Source organism: Galeopterus variegatus, unplaced genomic scaffold (genome assembly GCF_000696425.1).
Source record: "Galeopterus variegatus unplaced genomic scaffold, G_variegatus-3.0.2 Scaffold475, whole genome shotgun sequence".
NCBI lineage: Eukaryota > Metazoa > Chordata > Mammalia > Dermoptera > Cynocephalidae > Galeopterus > Galeopterus variegatus.
The window spans coordinates 630291-646800 of NW_007726586.1; positions in this window are offsets into that span (position 1 = coordinate 630291).

The following is a 16510-nucleotide window of genomic DNA, read 5'->3' on the forward strand; positions in this document are numbered from 1 at the left end:
AACAACTAAAATAATCTTGCCAAGGAACAAAGTGGAGGACTCCCACTTGCCAATTCAAGACGTACTATAATGTTACAGAATCAAGAGAGTGTGGTATTGGCATAAGGATAGACTTATAGATAAATTGAATATACCCAAGAGTCAAGAAATAAACTGATGGGCCGGCCCGGTGGTGCACTGGAGAGTGCGCCGCTTGGGAGCATGGCGGCGCTCCCGCCGAGGGTTCAGATCCCATGTGGAGACCGGTTCCCGCTCACTGGTTGAGCGCGGTGCGGGCGCAGCACTGAGGGTTGTGATCCCGTTGCCGGTCAGTAAAAAAGACAAAAAGGAAAGAAAAAAAAAGAAAGAAAGAAACTGATACATTTATGGTCAATTGATTTTCAGCAAGGGTGCCAAGACACTTTGATGGGAAAAGAATAGCATTTTCAACAAATAGTGTTGAGAGTCTGGAGAGCCACATGCAGAAGAATGAAGTTATAGCCCTATCTCATACTATGTACAAAAATTAACTGAAAATGGATTAAAGACCTAAAGGTAGAAGTGAAATTATAAAAATTTAGAAGAAAATGTAGGAGTAAATCGTTATGACCTTGGATTTAGTAAAAAATTCTTAGACATGATATCAAAAGCATAAGTGAAAAAGAAAAAAAAATAAATTGAACTTCATCGAAATCAAAATATTTTGTTCTACCAAGCACATTATCAAGAAAGTCAAGACAACCTGCGGAATGGAAGGGAAAAAAAGAAAACATGCAAATTATATATCTGATAAGGGAATTATATATCTGATATATCTGTTTACGGAATACTTAAATGATTCTTACAACTGAGTAATGAAAAGACAAATAATCCAATTTTTTTAAATGGGCAAAGGACTTGAATAGACATTTCTCCAAAGAAAATACATCAAAGGCCATCAGGAAGCATATGAAAAGATGCACAACATTATCAGTCATTAGGGAACTGCAAATCAAAAACACAATGAGATACTACTTCACACTATTAGGATCATTATAATAAAAAAGTGAGACAGTAACAAATGTTGGCAAGGCTATGGAGAAATTGGAAACCTTGTATTCAGTTCATGGGAATGTAAAACAGTGCAGCTGCTTTGGAAAACAGTCTGACATTTCAAAAAGTTAAAACATATAGTTACCATGTGACCTAGCAATTCCACTCCTAGGTCTATCCCCAAGAGAATTGAAAGCATATATCCATACAAAAGCTTGTATACAAGTGTTCATAGCAGCATTATTCATAATAGCTGAAAGATGGAAACAACCCAAATGTCTATTAACTGATGAATGAATAAAAAAAGTATGGTATATCGATACAACGGAATATTGTTCAACCATAAAAAGGAATGATGTACAGATACATGCTGCAACATGGATGAACCTTGAAAATAGTATGCTACCTGAAAGAAGCCAGTCTTTCAAAAAGGCCACATATTGATACGATTCCATTTATACTAAGTGAAACAGGCAAATCCATGGACACAGAAAGCTGATTTGTGTTCGGCAGGGCTGGAGAGACAAGGGATTGGGGACTGACTATTGATGGGTACAGAGTTTCTTTTGGGGGATGACAAATGTGTTCTGGAATTAGACAGTAGAAATAGTTGCATAATTTTATGAATATATACTACATTTTATGTTTAAAGGGGTGAATTTTATGGTGTATGAGTTATAACAATAAAATTTTTTTAAAAGAAAAATACGCATCTTTGGTAATTCTGTGTGCCCTATGGTGATCCTTACATATATAAGTCAGGGGAATAGAAAAAGCAGGTAGTTTCTCTGAACTACTTACATAAGTCATTTTCTACTAAGACGAGCACATTCCAACAAATATCTCTTAACAAGTTTTCGGGGAGGGAGGAATTACAAAAGGGCAAAGGGAAATTTTTACAAGTGATGGATATGTTCATTATCTTGATTGTGGTGATGGTTTCACAGATATATACCTTTGTTAAAATTCATCTTTTTTTAAACTTTAAATATTTGCGGTTTATTGTATATTAGTTATACCTCAATAAGGCTGTGGAAGGAAAAAGAAAAGGAAAGCATGCACCACAGAAGAGACATTGAACAACCAAGTTGACAAAATTACTCAGTCTGTCAACATTAGCTAGTCTTCATCACTGCCACTCCAGGACTGGCATGATGGGTGTCTTAGACATTTCAGGTGTCTGTAACAAACTACCTTAGACTGGGTGGCTTAAACAACAGAAATGTACTTCTCACAGTTATGGAAGCTGGGAAGTCCAAGGTCAAGGTGCCCGCTGATTCATTTCTCCTCCTGCTTTGCAGATGGCTGTCATCTGCTATCCTCACGTGGTGGAGATTCGAGAGGGATGGTGGGGCTCTCTGCTGTATCTTCTTATAAGGGCACTAATCCCATCGATGAGGGCTCCACTCATTTCCTGATTACCCCCAAATGCTCCACCTCTTAATGCCATCACTTTGGGGGGGTTAGGCTTCAACATATGAATTTGTGGGGGGGACACAATCATTCAATCCATAGCAATGAGACCTGAATAAGAGTGCCCTCTGACATAGATGGAGGCTACATGAGGGTCCAACAGCATGGACTCCCACTTCCCAAGGCCAACCTAGCTACTGCTACTTCTAAATATCCAACTGCCAGCAACAGAGACCAACAATGAGTTCCTGATAAGGCACCATGCCTCAAGGAAACCAACAAATCTCTTGGTGGCAAGTTGTCTACGAGGGGCCCCTTCCATGCTGAGTGATTCGTCCTCACAGGCATGGATTCTATTCTGGATATGCATTCTTTCCTGCCCACAGGGTCCCAGCCCTCACCACTATATGAGGGATTACAGAATGCCTAATCCACAGACAAGGCATCCATACAACATAGACGTGACCAGGTACTCTCTTCACATCAAAGGTCCAGAGTGGATCCGTGACCCTGGGGTCTAATGATAGAAGCACATACCACTCCATCCAGGAGCAGAATACTGGAATGGCCTATTAAAGGCACAGCTGACACAATGGCTCAGAGGCAGCCCTCTGCAAGACTGTTGAAGATGCAAGGAGGTGGAAACTCAAAGCTAGTAGGGGTGTGAGGCACTTTGCTGAGCAATTTGTGGTAATATTCATGTGTGGTAAAGCTTATTACCCAGCCATTTCACTTCTGTGTATATATCCTAGAAACATTTTAGCTTGGGAACAGAATGAGACATGCACAAGAATGTTTTTGTGACATTATTTGTAATAATAGAATGTGGTAAACATCTTACAGACCCATTAACAGGAGAATGGATAATAAAGCATGAAATATTCATATAGTGGAATACCATAAAGCAGTTTAAATGAATGAACCAGAACAATATATCAATATGGATAAGTCTAAAAAACACAACATACAGAAAAAAATGTTGCAGAACAATATAACTTTTGTTTTAAATATGTGGTATCCATACATGTATAATAATTATATAAAAATAGACAAGGGGACAATAATCAACAAACAGAATAGTTCTTGCTTCCAGGAGGTAGGAAGAGATATTGGATCTGGGAGGAACACACAGGAGTCTTCAACAATGATACTTTGTTTCATGTTCAGACACAGCTATAGACATACAATCCACAGAAAAAATAGTTTGAAAAGATTTTGCATTTTTCTTTAAAATATTTTAAATGAAGCATTATTTTAAGGTTTGAAATTTGCAACTTATCTAGAATGTAGCTTGGGTTGGGGATGCAGTGATGAGAGGCCTGACCTAGGTTTACTTCTTATTAATATTACCCTCTCTGTAAAAGGAAAAATGATGCCAATTATTGGTCCATGACTCAGCTAATATTATTTACTTTTTCGTATGTGTTGTAAATACTTCATTTTAAGAAAACCGTTTTTAAATGCCACCCCTGTCATTCTAAACCTTTAGTCTCATTCAATTCATGAACACATGGGGATGAGGAAGGTCACTGGGTGCCTGAGTAGAGAAATGGTTTTTTTTTTTTTTAATCCAATACGTTTTGATGAAAAGTGTCCCTACAAACTCCTGTTTCCATGAGGTAGAGGGTGAGTCCCTAGTTCTTGGAAACAAGGGAGGCATAACTTAGAGAGTAAGATACATTGTTTCAAATACACATGTACTATAGGAGCAAAAGGCTACAGTAGAAAGATCAAGTGGAAGAGGAGTGCAATGGGTCAAATGTGTCCCCTAAAAGTACATGATTTTGAAACTTAATCTCCACTGTAACAGCGTTAAGAGGGTGGAAAATCCTATTACGGTAATTGGAAGGTGGGGCCTTTAAGAGGTGATTAGATTGCGAAGACTGTACCCTCCTGAATAGACTGATCCATTCATGGAGTAATGACTGTGGTTCTGATGGCTTATAAGGACAGTGAGTGAGAAGGTTAACTCACTCTTACTCAGGCCATTCTTGCCATTTGGCACCCTGCGTTGCTGTAGAGAGAGATCACCAAGAACAAGACTCTCACCTTATGTGCCCCCTGGACTGGAGACTTCCCAGCCTCCAAAATTGTAAGCAATAAATATTCTATTTCTTTATACATTACTCAGTTTCGGGTGTTCTGTTATAAGCAACAGAAATGGACTAATGCAAGGAGCATTGCAAAGTCCCATAAAATGCACAGGAGCCTCAGCCTGGGCAGCCTGGTGGTGTAAGTGGAAAGAAGGGCCGACGGGGATGACGGAGCAAGTACACACCACAGGTGAAAAGGTATGGACATTTGGACAGCAGGGGGAAGGCAGGGACTCCTGTCCCAGAGGTGGAACCCAAAATGTGTCCACAGTGTGAGAGTAACCATAGAATCAGGACAGCAATGGGTCACACAAGGAGCCGATGGCCCCCTTGGGTCCCCATAAGGAGAGCAGATCTTGGCCACCCTGAAATGGGAAGGCATGGGGTGAAATGAATCACTGCTTAAAAAGAAAACTTTTAATATTTCTCTTCATATCCGTACCCACAGAAAAGACCACTCTTCATCATAATGAATATGTAAAAATTGAATTCAGATGCTCTTGAATATTCAACAGGCATCCACCACCTTCTACCTCCTACTCACTCGTCTTGATGTGAAGGTACGCATAGATACACTGGTCTTTTTATAACAGCTGGAGAACTCCCAAGATGCTTTATTTTCTGACACATATGCCTTCACCTATTAGGACAACATTCTACTTTGAGGCAATGTTTCTTACTCTTGAATCTACCACATAATTTTTAATAAAATAAAAACTACAAAGTATATAGTTAAGTGTGTGGGTTTTTTTTTTAATTTAAAAGAAAGCTTTATGGATCTTAGAATATTTTACTTTGGGTTGCATCATTAGAGATGAATTGAACACAAAGCTCAAGTTACTATTTTCATCCAAGGGAGGGGGGACTCTCCTGCATGGTTTTATTCACACAATAGCCACACACAGCGCAAGACCCAATCTCTTTAGGGGTAACTACCTTTGGAGCCACACTTTAGACCTCTAATTGAAAAAGCTTCTTCTCACTTTTGAATAATGGCAGTTTCATGTTATTTCATAGGTATACTCCCAAATCCATATATTTTTTTCAACCTTTTTCATGACCGGTAAGGGGATCGCAACCCTTGGCTTGGTGTTGCCCACACCACACTCAGCCAGTGAGCACACTGGCCATCCCCATACAGGATCCAAATCCGTGGCGGGAGCGCCGCTGCGCTCCCAGCGCCGTACTCTCCCGAGTGAACCACGGGGTCAGCCCCCAAATCCATATTTTAAAAACCAATTATTATGGACAATTTTAAACACATACAAAAGTAGATAGACTAGCGCAAAGAACACGTCATCCAGATTCAACAATTACCAGCTCAAGGTCAACCTTGTTTCTTTACACCCTCACCCACTTCCTGCCCTCCAGTATCAGTTTAAAGCAAATCCTGACATCTCATTTGAGGGGTAAATTTTTTTTTTTTGTCTTTTGTCTTTTTCCATGTCCGGCAACGGATCGCAACCCTCAGTGTTGCCCCCGTACCGGACCAGGGACTGGCAAAGGGATCACAACCCTTGGTGTCGCTTCCCGCGCCTCGCTCAGCCAGCGAGCGGGAACCGGTCCGTATGTGGGATCCGAACCCTCGGGCGGGAGCGCCGCCGTGCTTCCCAAGCGGCGCACTATCCAGTGCGCCACCGGGCCGGCCCTGAGGGGTAAATATTTTAATATGCAACTCTAAAAGACAAGAACTCTTTTGAAAATAAAACATATTCATAGTTCCATTTTTTGCATCTAAACATTAATAACAACTTCATACTGTCAAGCCAAATCAGTTTTTGAGGAAATTTTTCATTTTGCACCATTCGGAAGACAGCGTGGTTCACTATCCCATCCACAGAAGGAGGGAGTGAGTTAAACCAAGGACAGAGACAGCAAAAGGAAACGTGATCGTTCCTGTCATAGTGAGGACTCTGTGACTGCAGGTCAGTGCTGCATGCAACAGTAATGAAAGGCTCTTTATTCCCTAATACCGTACTGTCTCACGGAACACAGCCGGGCCTTGGGAGGGGACTGAAATAGGAAATGGACCGCAGTCACGCCAGGGGCGCCCTCTCCACTGTGTGACTCTGCTTCTCCCTCTCATCTGACGCCAGGGGCGCCCTCTCCACTGTGTGACTCTGCTTCTCCCTCTCATCTGGATTTCTTTGCTACTCGTTCCTTGTGAGTACAGAAAAGCAATGCTAACGCCCCTAATCTTTTTCTACTTCTCTGTGTAAGAAACCAGCAGACACCGAGATGGGAATATCTTATTTATAACTGAGAGTTTCCAGGAAAAGGGGCTCTGATTGGGTTAGTTTGGGTTGTATCCATTCCTAGTCCAATCAACAGTGACTGAGGGTCGGGCTGGCTGGTTGCTCAGTCTGTTAGAGCACAGTGTTACAACACCACGGTCAACCGATTTGGATCCCTGTATGGGCCAGCCATCCCCCCTCCCCAGCAAAAAACACAGTGGCTGAGAGGGTGGGAGTCACCTGCTGTAAATACGGCTACAGAAGTCTTCCCCATGGGGTCTGGGTGGGTGAGTAGAATCTCCCAGAGAAAGCCAAAGTCCACAACTCATGGGCCGGAATGCTGCCCAGGAAAATTGAAAGCAGAAGCATCCCTGGCACTAAAGAATCTAAAGTGGAGTGGGACACTGTGTGCAGGGGCTCACAGTCAGGATGGCATTCCTCTCTCCCCATGTGATGACAGAGCCAATGGCCTCACTAGGGTTCTGTTCTGGAGCTGGGTTGTCAAATTCAACCAAGTCTGTGCTTCCCTCCCCTGAGCACAATTTTAGAACCAAGAATCACCTGCAGCTTTCTGTCCAGTGATCTCACAGTGAGAACCACCCTGCAGGCCAATGTGCAAAGACTTAATCTGCCTCTGCTACAGTCTTGTCTCATGGGGGACAGCCAAGAGAAGGCCCTTTAAAAGTTATTTGTCTCTAGTCCACCAAGGTGGGACCCCTCTACCTGAAAGCGAGGCCCTGAGGCAGGTATATACAGAGGCACAGCATGAGGTGTGGATATGAGACAAAGTTAGAAATTCAGAAAGAAGTAAAATGATATTCAGCTGAGTTGCCTCAACAGCAGAGCCTGCCTGGGTGTCTTCTTTATCTCTGGAGGCCAGTGTTCCTTAAACTGTGTCTTGAGGACCATCAGCAAAAGAATCACCTGGAGGACTCCTTAAAGACTCAGACTCCAGCTCTTGTTCACAGACATTCAATTCTGCAGTCTTGGGGCCCGGCCTGGGAATCTGCCTTTTTAATACATCAGGAGATGTTGATGCACGTCCAAGTTTGAGAACCACTTGCTGTATACAGAAGCACTAGTCAGGCTGACCCCAGAATGTTCTATTCATTCTTTTGCCTCTGAACAAGATGAATTTTCTTAATATAATATCCCCACATTTCTGTGGTGATGGTGATGTGTCTAGCCAGCATACCACAGTTGTCAGGGAAAGCATTTAAGTCTACACCCTAAATACCTTTCCTTGTGCCCAGGAGCTGCCCTAGACAGCTGCCTAGTTCAAGAAAAGCTCACAAAGCTCTCTGTGGCTCCCAATCATACCACCATCCCCCCAAATTAGGGAAGGGCTTTGTTTGTTTTCCTCAGTTTAATGTACTAATATTCTTGGACCCAGTACTGGTACTGTGGGCTAATTTATACAATAATAATTAGGCTTAGAAATGGTAAATTCTAAGTTTTGAAACTTTGCCAAGCCTGGTTTGATATAACACACCTCAGTGTGCCCCTGCTCAGGAAAGAGTCTCCCACACCTGGAAAATAAGACAGCTACTATGAATATTACAGCTACTATGAATATTACCATTCGTGCAAAGCAGTCTCGGGCTTGTCCTGAAAGAATACTTTCTTTAATTTTTTTTTTAAGAAAAGCTTTATTGAGGTGTAATTACATACCATAAACATCACCCATTGTAAGCGTACAGTTTGATGAGTTCTAGTGAACTGATAGACTTAAGACATCTCCACCGTCCAGTTTTCCAACACTTGCACCCACCCCAAAATTTCCCTTGCCCACTCGCAGTCACTCTATGCTACCACCTGCAGCTCCAGACAACCACTGATCTACTCTACATCTCTATAGTTTTGCCTTTTCTGGAGATTTCGTAGAAATGGAATCATCCAATCTGGAGTCTCCTGTGTCTGACTTCTCTCACTTAGCAAAATGTCTCCGAGGTCCACCCAAGCCGTTGCATAGATCAGTAGTTGGTTCCTTTTTATAGCAGGGGAGTATTCCATTGGGTGGACCCTTTTAACATCTTGATTTGCTCTCTTAACTCTCTAAGATGGAACAAAATGTTTTCACATTGGCATGCTAGAAGTTTCCTATGATTAGAAACTCCAAACCTAGACAATTCCTTGCTGTTTCGGTGTTGTGTGTTGAGAGGCAACCTGCATGGCACTGTGATTGTCTAGCTAATGGAGAAGAGAAGAGGATAGTCTTTTTTAGTTAGACCATTTGGTTTAACATTCAGCCTGTGTACTTAGATTTAAATTAATGATACCTGTTTTTCAGTGAAAAATCATGGCATATTTTGTTTTTCTTTTCTTTTCTTTTTTTTTTTTTTTTGGTGGCTGGCTGGTACAGGGATCTGAACCCTTGATCTTGGTGTTTTCAACACCACATTCTAACCACCCGAACTAACTGGCCAGCCCTGTTTTTGCTTTTTAGGGGTAGCTGGCCAGTACAGGGATCAAACCCTGTATCTTGGTGTTATTAATATCTTTTTTAAAAGATATAATTGTTTATGCAGCTTCTGAAACATGCTAGTATCACGTGTCAGGTAACAATAACAATATGCCTATGAACTTAATCACAGTTTTATATGTATTTTACCATAAGAAGATTGATGTGAAACTAAGTGACCTATTGTAAATATTAACTGTCTGTGGCACTCACATTTACAGTTATCCTAATTCTTGGTTCAGGGTACTGGGCTGCAGCTCCTAAAGCTGGTGAAAATGTGATATTCCGTGAATGTGCTCCGTGCGTCTATTTCAGAATACATGTTCTCTGGTTCAAATATCTTTGTATGTATGTTGCTTTGGAAATACTTTCTCAGCTTCCGAGGCATTCTCCAAACACTTCCTGACATAGGCAACATTCCAGGATATTTGCAGAAGAGCGGCGGCTCCTCTCCCCACGATCCATTTCCGGCTGCACAGCTGAGTGGCCCAAAGAGGAAGAAGCATCTATTGGTTTGGAGAATTCAGTTCAGTGGGCCCTGGAGTTGTTTATTTTTAACAGCATGATTAAATAATATTTCTGACAGCACAGGAAATTAGAAACATGTCTATTAAGTGCTTCTTTTGAAAAGGGCACAACGCCAGGTATAAAGCAATGATTTATATGTTTCATTCATCAAAAAAAATTTCAGCTCCAACTGTGCTGGGTGCCATGGGACAGACAAGGTTGAGTAATTCTCATCTTTGAGGAATTTACAACATACAAAGAGAGGATATGAATTTGGCATTATTGTTCAGGTGATTTATGTATTGCTGATGAACTTTGGAAACTTGAAGTTTCATTTGTTGGTTTGGTTTGATTTGGGTAGGTAGAAAAATGCTTTCTACTCTATTCTGAAGGTAGAAATCTTTTGCTTTACCAGAATATGTTTCTTTCCAAACAGAAGAGAGTGAGTTAGCTACATCCAATTGTTTTCCAAGGGTGCATCTAAGCACTTCTGCAGCTTATGAGATCTTTCATCCCAAACTTGATGATATGAAACTGCTGGAAACATCATGAAGAGTACATGGGATGTTCAAAAAGAACCTTGATCCAGGAACCAGAACCACCTGGGTGCTGAATCTGGCTTGGCTGCTAATTAGCAGGGTGACCTTTTTCTACTACTTGGACATCCCTGACCCTCAGTTGTTTCATCCGGAAAAGGAGGACATGCATGCCAATAAGTTCTTTGTTTCCTTTCAGTGAGAAAATTCCATGAGGCCTTTTTCACTGAGGACACAAATCCCTGGCAAGAGTCCCTTGCTTAATAATTACTGTTAGGTATCCCTGCTAAGGCTTGATGACTTTTCCATTCTTCAGGTGTCATACATATTTTCTTTCCTTGTGTTTGTAATAGAGCAAAGTAAGAAACAAGTCACTGATATATACTGAAGTTTTAAATATTGCGTTTGACTGTGCAGTAATGAGAAAAATGAACTTTCATATCTCTTCAACACACACACACACACACACACACACACACACACACACACACCTCTTTACCATGAAGATAAGAAAATCAAATCATTAAGGTAGGCAAATTAGAAGTGGGACTTTTGGGTTCTAGTGCCATGTCTTCCATCCTCTCCCAACCTCCAATTCCAAGACTATAAACAGTGAAGGTGGTGACAGAATTCATACCATGTCTGTGTCCCAATGTCCTGCTGTTCTTAAATGAAGGAAGGATAAAATCCTTGTCTTCATCATGTACAAAGGAGTATTTGTTCAACTTTTACAGCTTAATGATTTCTTAGAGATATTTGCAAAAGCTGCAATAAAGTCTTCATGAGCAACAAAGGATGACAGAACATCAGAAACAAAAAATAAAAGGAAAAGATTCAGTGTTTCTCCTGCTTTCTGTTTACATGAGGCCAAGCAACTAGACACAGGTAACCTCAGCACATTTGATAAAACGTGGACAAATTCATATATCAGGTCTTAGAAGTGTCTATAAATCTTTGTATTGATTTTAGAATATATTTGTTATTCAATTTGAAAAGTTGTAGCAAGAAAATTGATGTGAAAGTTTGGATACAACATTGAAAAGTTTAGGTGTAAAGTTCATTCAAATCTCCAATCAGTTACCCGTGGAAAGTGTGATGATTATTTAATTAGAAAACAGTCTCTGCCTGTCCTCATGCCTCGGCTATAAATGGAAAATAAAATACCTTAGAAATAAAGGCCAGTGTTCTAGAGAAGCAACAGTTACCACAGAGGAGCAGAGACCAGGGACAATTTGATAACATGAGTGTGAGTTGTATTAAAGATGGAATCTAGTGAACAATGAGCAAAAAGTTTTGCAAATCTTGATTAAGCAATATAAATGTAAGTTTCAAGCAAGAGTTGAAATTATATCTGGCTGCAAATGACAGAGAACCCAAAGTAATGGTGGATTAAACATAATAGAAGCAGCTTCTCTAAACAGCCTGTTACCAGCACAAAGAGTGCCTCAATCAACAGGAACCCAGGCCCCTTCCATTGCTCATCACCTTATGGACCAAGACAGCTTCTCAAGCCTCATCTAGGCAGTGAGAAGAAAGAGGGCAGAGGAGAACAAGCTCCTCCATTTAGGTAAGCAAATGCCACCTCCACTTACATCCCATTGACTAGAATGTAGTCATATGGTCAGAACTAGGTTCAGGAGAGATTGGGATTCTGGCAGAGGGTGGGATTCTTGATTCTGAATACTTTCTGATTAGTTAAAAATTGGGGTTCCATTGTTGTAAAACAGTGCATCTGTGTAGTAAAGAATTTAGCCATCCCCAAAGAGAGGTCTGGCCTTTGCCCTCAAATTCTGGTAGGTAATTTCTAAGCCCTTGGAAAGCCATGCTTGTTAGGAGTGTCTTTGTTTATCTCGGGCACTGGCTACACAAGGAGGTCTAATAATGTGGTTTAGGGAGGGGCTTGGAGTCATGTGGTATTAGCTCAACCTCCAGAAGGGCCAGAGACTGAGATCAACCCTGTGGGAAATCAATCGTTACTACATGATGGAGCCCTAATGAAGACTCTAGACTCAAAGCTTCGGTGAAGCTTCCGTGGTTGGCAGTACTCCATGTTGGTTGTCATATGTCTATGCCAGGAAAGTACCACCATCCACAACTTCACAGGGAAGGGACAATGGAAGCTCTGCATTGGGTGCTTTCCTGGACTCTGCCTTATGTGCTTTGTCCCTTGGCTTATCTTAATCTGTAACCTTTTGCTGTAATACACTGTAATCATGAGTACAACCAATTTCATTGAGTTCTGTGAGTCTTTCCAGTGAATTATTTAAATTGAGAGTGGTTTTGGGAATCCCCCAAACTTTTCATTGGTCTCAGAAGTGAGAGTGATCTTGTGTGGACCATGTTCACTGTGACTTCATAGCACCCCAAGCACTTCCTTATTATAGCATGCTGGAGCAAAAGGACAAGGCTGATTGTGGCCAGAGGCTCTATGCTGCTCTGGGACATACCTGTCTGCCCTGAAAATGAGGGTACCAATGTCTGAATACACTTGTAATTCATTTATGAGAAACCAATATGCTGCTACAAAAGATATTCTGGTACAGAAGAGGGGAGAATGTTGGAAGAGAAAAGCAAACTGTCACAGCTTACCCTTTCAGCCACCAAAATATCTATACACCTCTTTCTTCCCATACATAGCATACATTGTATCCTTATTAAAGGTCCCATCAGGAACTTCCTCCAGCTTAAATTCCTGCATTTGGGGAGCGGGGGTGTTCAGAGATCTCCATTGGTCTAGAGGGGCTCTGTGTGGTCTGGAAACCCATGAGGTGAAAGAAACATCCAGCAGTCCTTGAGCACAGCAGCAATCAGTTCCAATGGGAACAGGAATGGTGAGGATGCTCTTCCCTGACACTAGAGTAAATTCCCTGGTTAGCCCATCCAAATACAGCTCTGGGACAAAGTCATTTGCCCATCATCCTGCTGGCTGTGCCCTGTCGGAGTCTCTTCCCTGTCCCTCATCTTCCAAGGCCACGTCAGAATCAGTTCCAATGGGAACAGGAATGGTGAGGATGCTCTTCCCTGGCACTAGAGTAAATTCCCTAGTTAGCCCATCCAAATACAGCTCTGGGACAAAGTCATTTGCCCATCGTCCTGCTGGCTGTGCCCTGTCGGAGTCTCTTCCCTGTCCCTCATCTTCCAAGGCCACGTCAGAAGTGAGCACTAGAGGGTACAGTTTTCTTGGAGGCTGAACAGATCTGGGGGCCTGGGAATTACTTTAGAGGTTGTTCAGTCAAGTCACCTGCATTTGCAGGCCAGTTTGTGATTTCCTTAACAATAAAATTAATACCCTTACAAACTTAGTAGGCTTCTGTTATGTTAGTTTCTGGTCTGTTCACTTGAGGGTTGCTAGATTTAGCAAATTAAAAGCCAGAAAACATACAATGCCCAGTTAAACCTGAATTTCAGATAAACAATAAATAATAATTAAATATAAAAAGATTTGGGGCACACTTACACTAAAAAATTATTCATTATTTACCTTAATTCCAAATTTAATTGGTATCTTGTGTTTTATTTGGCAACCCCATTCCATTTTCAAATAGCCAGAACCAAAATCTTGCCGGATGTAGTGTTTTTGCCTGAAGGTTTTGGTCTCTTGCTCCTGGTCGCTATGTTCTGCCCATCCTCCCGCTCTTCAATTTAATGGTCGTCCCTTGAGGCCATACGAAATGACGGGCCTGGTTTGGAAGATAACACCCTTAAGCTGATGTTTGCCTGTAGACTGGCTCTCAATGTCTGGCAGAGAATTTGAAATATACAGAACTTCATAATATTGTTACCTCAGTAAAACTGTATGCCCAAGTTGCCTTTTCTTGGAGTATGGAAGCAAGATCCCAAATAACCAGTTCATCAATCAAATTAGGCTGTAGAAGGCAGGCAGAGAGGGCTCCCTTGGCAGAACAATATTTCCTGTTTTATTTCCAGACTGGCTGGCTTTCCGCACATTCTCCTCTCTCTTGGACTTTGCAGGAAGTGACAGGAAGCAGATGAATGTGCCCAAAATTCTGAAAATTTCCCACCAGTTTTTCCTAACACTCAGCCTTGGTCACATGTAGTATGCCTTCTAAAGTAACCCTGGAAATGTGCCACCAAATGTCTCATTGCCATGCTCTAATGGCCATCATTTTTCTTACCTGTAATCTATGAGTTCCTGCCTTCTGATTGGAATTTTAGAAGTGGAGCTTTATGGAGTGATCTAGCATTTCCTTTTTTCCAGATCCCTGCCTATTTTCAGTTTAGATACTTGTATGTATTTAGCAGGCTATCTAATAAACATTTTGCCCTCGGTTTAGGATTAATATAGAAACTACTCAGGTAAACCAAGAAGAGCTCCATGATAATGTAGAAAATAAATCAGTGGGACCATAACTGAAATGAAACAAGGACGCCTCATCTGGAGGACACAATCTTGCGGTCAGCACCGTGGCCCACACAGTCAGGGTCAGAGAGTGAGCCTGGGTGGATCTGGGGCCGAATGTGGATTTTCCTTAATGGCCTGCCACCCGGGCCTTCTAGAATTCCAGGAAAACCCAGTAGGCTGTTAAGGAAAACAGAAGCTCAGGCTAATGAGCAGTGGAGAGCAATGGAGGAAAAACAGATGCAGGTCAGGTAGCCTGCCGAGAACTGGTGATAAGGAGGGTCGCTGCTTTCTGTACAGTGTCTCCTGCTGCCCTGCAGGGCCATGGCACACTGGCTACACCCGGCTCCTGCAGCTGATAAGGAATTAATGCAGGGACCTAGCCACTGTCACATCTAAACCATTCTTAGGCATTCACGAGCAATGGCAGTAAATCAAGTAAATTCTGGCAGTTTTCCCCATGGTGATCTCTTTACAAAGGCTTGTCCTGCTCTTTTCAGAGTCATTAGCTTTACTTCATGGTACACATTTTGGGTGCTTGTTTTTGGTAGGTTCGGACTACATTTATTTTAAAGACTTTTTTTTTAGTGGATTTATATTTTAGAACTTGGAGTAAGTCCAGGACACCAATGTTCGGGGCATGATGGCCCATCGTCAAGATGCTGCAGGAAGCTCACCAGTCAGTGCACAGCAGTCCCTCCACATCACAGATACCGCATCATGGCAGGTAAATAGAACACAAACAACGCTAACTAGGAAAGTGGACGCGGGCACCAAATGTTAACTTTACACAAGTTGAATTATTGGATGGCTGTGAGAATGAAATTAATGTAGTAGATAAAGCACATGGTTTTAATAAGTTTCCTTTCCTTATTGCCTCTTTAACACTGAAGCTGTTTGTGATGGAATATTCATTGATTTGAAGTTTGAGAGATATTTTAAATGTCTCCCCTATAAATGGCAATGATCTCTGTAAGGAAGAATATCTAGAAATTAGTAAATTTATCTTGTATATAACAACTGAAAACAACTCATGCCAGACTTCAGTTAGGAAAAGCAATGCATCCGTGTTTTGCTTAAGTTCATTTAAACTGATTTCTGGCTCTTGCAGTCTAAACAATTCTAACCGTGCCCTTGTCAATTCCTTTTCACTATTTTTAAATTTAATGGTAAATATTTTTCAACTTTAATAGTAAATACTTTAAATTTAATGATAAATATTTTTGAAATGATGCATATTTGTGGGAAGAGCAAAGAAGAACAAAAAGTACCCGTGGTCCTAACCACTTCAGTACAGGTGCTATGAGTACTTCCAGGATGTTCCTTTTTTTACTCAGCCTCTTGTGAGATAGATACAGACATGTGTATACATGTATTTAGAGACTTATGTTGCATGTGTTTTGTTTGTTGCCTGTTTTCCACATCTGTAATCACATTATAGTTACAATTATGTATTCTTTAATTTATTTTTTAACACAACCATTTTCTATGTTAGAATATGGTCCTCATAACTATATTATTTAGCGTTTGATGTTAATTTATGGAGGTATAATTTAAATAAAATAAGACATACCACTTTATATGTACAGTTTGATGAGTCTTAACAAATGGATACAGTACTGTGTAACTACCTCCTCTGATCAAGACACAGATGATTTCCACCATGACTCCTTGCAGTCAGTCCCCCAATCGCCTTGCAGGCATCCATTGATTGTTTTATGTCACTTCTGATTAGTTTTGCCTGCTTGAAACTTAATATAAATGGAATATGAAGTATGTAGTCTTTTCTGGCTGGTTTCTCTTGCTCAACATGTTTTTGAGATTCATCTACAGTTGTTGCATTGGTAGCTTTGTTCCTTGGTGTTGCTAAGTCATGTTCCATTGTTTGAGTCTAC